At 46.0% G+C, this 5,890-nt stretch overlaps 1 non-coding gene across 1 annotated transcript; it reads left to right on the top strand.

Annotated features, from left to right (window-relative positions):
• Nucleotides 1–82, top strand: TRNAS-CGA (transfer RNA serine (anticodon CGA)). The gene has a single exon. It is a non-coding gene; the product is annotated as a tRNA-Ser (tRNA).
• Nucleotides 83–5,890: the final 5,808 nt, after the last annotated feature.

Raw genomic sequence — 5,890 nt, 5'->3', positions numbered from 1 at the left:
GTAGTCGTGGCTGAGTGGTTAAGGTGATGGACTCGAAATCCATTGGGGTCTCCCCGCGCAGGTTCGAATCCTGCCGACTACGTGTGAACAGTGCCTTTTGGTGGGGCCACAGCTCTGTAAAAGAGCATCTGCTTTGCATGCAGAAGGTCCCAAGTTCAATCCCTGGCAGCATTTCCAGGTAGGGCTGGGAGAGACTGCCTCCTGAAACCTTGGAGAAGTGCTGCCGGTCAGTGTAGTCAATATTGAGTTAGCTGGACCAAGGGTCTGACTCAGGATATGGCAGCTTTCTGTGGTGCTATGATTTGCATTTCAGGAGTCTGCTCATCTCTGAGCCATGGAGGGTGGGGATGGTAACAGCTCCTCTTCATTTCCTTCCTCGTTCAACAGGGATGCGGGTGCGAGGGCCGGAGGTCAGATCCACCCAAACAGCCCCTCCAAGATACGGGGATCAGATTCCAGAAGGATCCCGAACAGAGACAGAGAGACTGTGAGTCTGGTCCGCTCACTCTACCCACAGCCTTTGGGGCACTGGGGTTGGTCCATCAAAGTTTGGGGTGGGGGGGCGGTTCAGGCTGAGCCATCCCCAGAACCAGCTTGTCTTGTTTCGAGAGGTCCTAGGAAAGAGGTGGCCAGCCTGAAGCTTTCTAGCTGTCATTGGACTACAACTCCCATCATCCTAGGCATCGTGGCTGGGAGTGATGGGAGTTGTAGTCCAATGACAGCTAGAAAGCCTGAAGTTATCTCTGCCCAAGGGGAAGAAAACAGCAGTGTGGTATAATGGTAAGTGCTGGAGTTTTTCTAGCTGTCATTGGACTACAACTCCCATCACTCCCAGCCACGATGCCGGGAGTGATGGGAGTTGCAGTCCAACAACAGCTGGAAAGCCTGAAGTCATCTCTGCCCAAGGGGAAGAAAACAGCAGTGTGGTATAATGGTAAGTGCTGGAGTAGTCAATGGCAGAGACCTAGGTTCTTAAAATCCTCATTAAGTTATAAAGTTCACTGGGTAACCTTGGGATAGCTGTGTGCTCTCTCTCTCTCCCTCTCCCTCTCCCTCTCCCTCTCCAGCCTACATTGCAGGGTTGTTGTGAGGATAAAGTGTGGGGACAGACGCGTGAGTGAGAGAGACTCAGAAAAGAATATTCTCCTATTGGAATTTCTTCCATTACTCTTTTCCTAGAAGGGATGAGAATGACTCAGATAGGTATTTTCATCCTTTCCAGGTGAAGAGGAGCCGGAACAAAATCAAATTGGGGAATATTCTTTTCAAAGTCTGTCCAATCATGTTGCCATCCTGAGCTCTTTGGAGGAAGAGCAAGATTTTTTTTTTTTTAATGCAATAAATATAATATTCTCCTTTCCTGGGATACAGCAGGGGGATCCAGGAAGAGGTCACCACCAACCCCTTCGTATTTTCTCAGGGAGAGATGGTACCCAAAATGAACAAGGGGGTGAGCTCCTTTTGCTTTGCACTTCCTTTCAGAAGCCACAGTCTAGTGCTGGCAGAGTTGGACCCGGACCCCGAGTCGCTGAGTTCCACACAGGGCCGAGAGACTGATCCAGAAAGCACCCGGTCCCAACAGCGCCACCTAGAGGCCCAGGAGCGCCGGTACAGCTCCTTCTCCTAGTAGTTCGTTGAAGGCAGGGGTTCCCAGATGTTATTGGGCTATACTCTTATTGGGATGGCTGGGAATGTTGGGAATTGTACTCTGACAACATCTGGGGAACTAAGCTGAGGAACCTCAGGTTTAAGGCACTCCTAATTCCTCTTCTCTTCTCATTGGAACCATGGAATCAGGAAGGAAACAGTTTCCTAAGATTCTGAAGTTTGCATTTCAGTTCTTGATTTTGGAATACAAAGATTGTTATCTAGTACGAACATCTCAGGTGGGTCAGACCAAGGCCTATCTAGTCCAGCATCCTGTTTCCCACAGTGGCCCACAAGCAGGAGATGAAGGTATGCCCTCTCTCTGATGTGGCTCCCCTGCAACTGGTATTCAGGGACACCCTTCCTCTGAACCTGGAGGTAGCCTCTAGCCATCAGGAGACTAGTAGCCATAGATAGACCTGTCCTCCATGAATTTGTCTAAGCCCCTTTCAAAGCTATCCAAGCTAGTGCCCATCACTACATCCTGTGGCAGAGAATTCCATAGATTAATTATGCTGCTTGTAAAAAAAACTTCCATTTGTCAATCCTAAATTTCCTGGCAATCAGTTTCAAGTAATAACCCCTGATTCTACTCTTGAGAGAGGGAGGAAATTTTCTCTCTCTCCACACCATGCATAATTTTATACACTTCAATTGTGGTCCTGCTTTGTCTCACCTTTCCAAAAATGGCAAATGCAGTTCACTGAAAAAAAGTGACTCACCTTGGGGCAAGAAATTCCAATGTCATCTGTACACTGATGGGGTCTGAGCTCCCTAAGAAAGAGATCTTGGGGTCGTGGTTTAATGAAAACATTAACCCAGTGTGTGGCTGCTGTGGAAATAGCAAATCCCATGCTAGGGATCATTGGAAAAGGGATCAGAATAATGCTGCAAGAATTAAGAGGATATCAATCCAGATTTCTGCAAGTAAATATGGTTTAGCAGAGATTGCTAGAAAGGTGTGTGGTAGCTCAGTTGTAGCACATCTGCTTTAAAGGCAGAAGCAGGGGCATAGCTAGGTTGGAGTGGGCCCAGAGACGAGATTTTTAAATGCCCCCCCCTCACTGCTTTCCTCTCTTTCTCCTGGCCCGATGTCTCTGCTAACTATCCCAACTAGTTACAAGGTGTAAATAACAGCAGAACCAACTAATACAAGGACTGATATTTCAAAATAAGAATGCTGCCTGGAAATACATTTCACTGAATACACACATGCACACTTCACAATATATAGTGATATACATTGAATACTATATCTTTGTGCTACTTTTAATGCCTAGAACACACTAGAAACACTAGAGGTAAGAGTATTTATGCTGCTTAGCTAGATAGATGCTAAGATATCATGAGCTAGATAGATGGGGAGCTGGGACGATGATCATGTGACTTGCCTCGGGGGGGCCTCAAGGCAGCGGGCCCCGAGACAAATGTCTCCCCTTGCCCAATGGTAGTTATGCCCCTCAGCAGGAGGCCCCAGGTTCAATCACTGGCATGAGAAGGACTCCTGCCTGGAACCTTGGGAAGCTGCTGCCACTCAGTGCAGATAATACTCAGCTGGATGGTCTGACTCAGTATAAGGCATAAGAACAGGCCTGCTGGATCATGCTCAAGGCCCATCTATTCCAGCATCCTGTTTCGCACAGTGGCCCACCAGATGCCGCTGGAAGCCACAGGCAGGAGTTGAGGGCGTGCCCTCTCTCCTGCCATTGCTCCCCTGCAACTGGTACTCAGAGACACACCCTTGAGGCTGGAGATGGCCCACAGCCCTCTGACTAGTAGCCATTGATAGACCTCTCCTCCATGGAGTCATCCAAGCCCCTCTTAAAGCCATCCAGGTTGTTGGCCGTCACCACATCCTGTGGCAGAGAGTTCCACAAGTGCAGCTCCTTGTATTCCTACAAAACTGATTAATGTTCTTCTGTTCTACAAAACTGACTTATGTTTTGCCATTTGAAGTTTCTGGCCCAAAGGTTTTCATGGTGGTGGGGGGTTCATGTCTAGCACTGGTTGCTTTCTCCATCACAGTCTATCTGCCTGTCTGCTTTGATCTACCAGAGTTGCCATCCAGGACAATGTGGACCTGATCCAGCTGCAGAAGCTTTTAAGGTCGAAGAATTCGGAACTGGCAGCAACCAAAGCCCAGTTAGTTGGTCTGCAGGAAGTGAGTCCTCCTCTTATTCCTTGTCCTTTTGCTTATTTCCCTTTATTTTATTTTATTTTATCCCTCCCCCCATATTTTTCTTAGTTTCCTTAAGTCCTTTTGCTTATTTCCCAACATTTTTTAATTTTTAATTTTAATTTTATTTTTTTATCCCCAACCTATATTTTATATTTTTCTTATTTTCCTTAAGTCCTTTTGCTTATTTCCCAATATTTTTTAATTTTTTATTCTTTTATTTTTTATCCCCCAACCAATATTTTATATTTTTTCTTATTTTCCTTAAGTTCTTTTGCTTATGTCCCATACCACACTGCACCATGTACAGTCTCATTCTTGCCTGAGTCACACATACGTCACTGGCAAAGTGACAGGGCGTTTCCCAGTTTGAACTTAGGGGCCTTCTGCAAGCAAAGCAGATGCTCCATCTCTGAACTACAGTTCCTCTCTCCACTGATCTATGACCCAGCATCAGGTCTTTTCTTGGGTGACATCCCTCTGTTGACCGCCCTCCCCAGTTCTGTATGCCTGGCACCTATACTTACGACCTTTTGGTTCCAAGTAAAAATATTTTTATTCACCCAGGTATTTTAGTTGGGGGTGCTTTACTTTGGCTGTCTTTGAACTCAACCATAGCTTACTTTAAAGCAGGGGCCTCAAACTGAGTCCCCAGGTGTTAGTGGACTACAACTCCCATCATCCCCAGACACAATGGCCAAAGGCATTTTCTGGAATCTCTTTCCCCATCCCCCAATAATTTGTCACTTTGCTTTATCTCCCCTAGGTTTATGAAACTCAGCTTCAGCAGGTAACTTTTCTCTTTCTGCTTAATCGTATTAGTGGGATTTGAACTCTTTTCTCTTAGGCTACACAAGGCTCTAGGCCTCATTGGTCTTTCCCTTCTCCTTTGCTCCACCAGAACCAAGAGACGCTGAAGTCTACCAGCCAAGCCTTGCTGGCTCAAGTCGAAGAGCTCAGCGCCCAACTCAAGGAGGAGACCCAGAAGGTGACGGCGTTGGAGACCCAACTGGAGATCCTTTCGTCATCGCAGGGAGCATTGGAAGATGTAAGGAGTCGTAGAGATTACCCCAAAGACCCTTGATGATAGCCGAAGTGCTTATGCCAATGTGCTGTGCAGACAAGCATGTTACGCTAGCTAGTTGCTCTCTGTCAGGAGCTTGTGTTCCTCTACTGGCCATGCACAGGGGCAGACAACCTGGGCTATCCTCCAGATGTTGTTGAACTACAATTTCCATCACTGTGGATGGATGATTGGAGTTGTAGTTCAGCAACAGCTGGAGAGCCAAGGTTACCTGTCCCAGCACAAGGACAAACGTCTGTGCGCTAGTGCAACAAAATGCAGAACTTGTGGTGCACCTCCTGCTGGCAGATCTCTTCATCTGTTTACCTTGCACAGAACGTTTGTGCAAGAGCACAATAGGAAAAGTGGAGAGGGGCCAGCATCAAAAACTGAACTATCAAAAAAAAAAAAAAAAAAGTGGATAGGTGCAGAATATATATGTTGAATGCAAAATCCCAATGTATTTTGTGTATGCACTTTTTATCTAGGGACTACATAAAGAAATGAAGAGAAAAGGGTAGTCAAAGAAAGTCAGTGAAGGAACCAAACAGTAAATATAGCAACCAGAAAGAAGAAGAATTAAAGGTTAATGCAGAAAGCCTGATGCAAGCATACCTGGGCTACATTCATAAATACTATCCAAACAATCGATTAAAAGCTATTGATTAAACAAACTAAAACAAATACAATAAAAACATATTTTAAAAGGTAGAGGAGATGCCAAACAATAAAGTAGCTAAATAGTTGAATTGTTTTGTATATACAGTCATTCTGCATAGTCAGACGGTTAAGAGGGGAAAGAGGTGAGCTGGGAGTCTGGTGGAATAAAAAGTATACTGATCAGGAACGACATCTAGGAAGAGAGAAGCAGGGCTTAAGTAGAGGCAGGGGGGTAAATCCGCTCTCTTTAAGAAGCCACTGCCTGTGAGAATCCTCAGAAAGGAGGCAGCCGCTCAGAAACAAGCGAGACACTCCGACCCCAAGGTGGAGAAAGGAATTAAAGA

Source organism: Hemicordylus capensis, chromosome 6 (assembly GCF_027244095.1).
Source record: "Hemicordylus capensis ecotype Gifberg chromosome 6, rHemCap1.1.pri, whole genome shotgun sequence".
Lineage (NCBI taxonomy): Eukaryota > Metazoa > Chordata > Lepidosauria > Squamata > Cordylidae > Hemicordylus > Hemicordylus capensis.
This window is presented reverse-complemented; position numbering and strand designations above follow the sequence as displayed.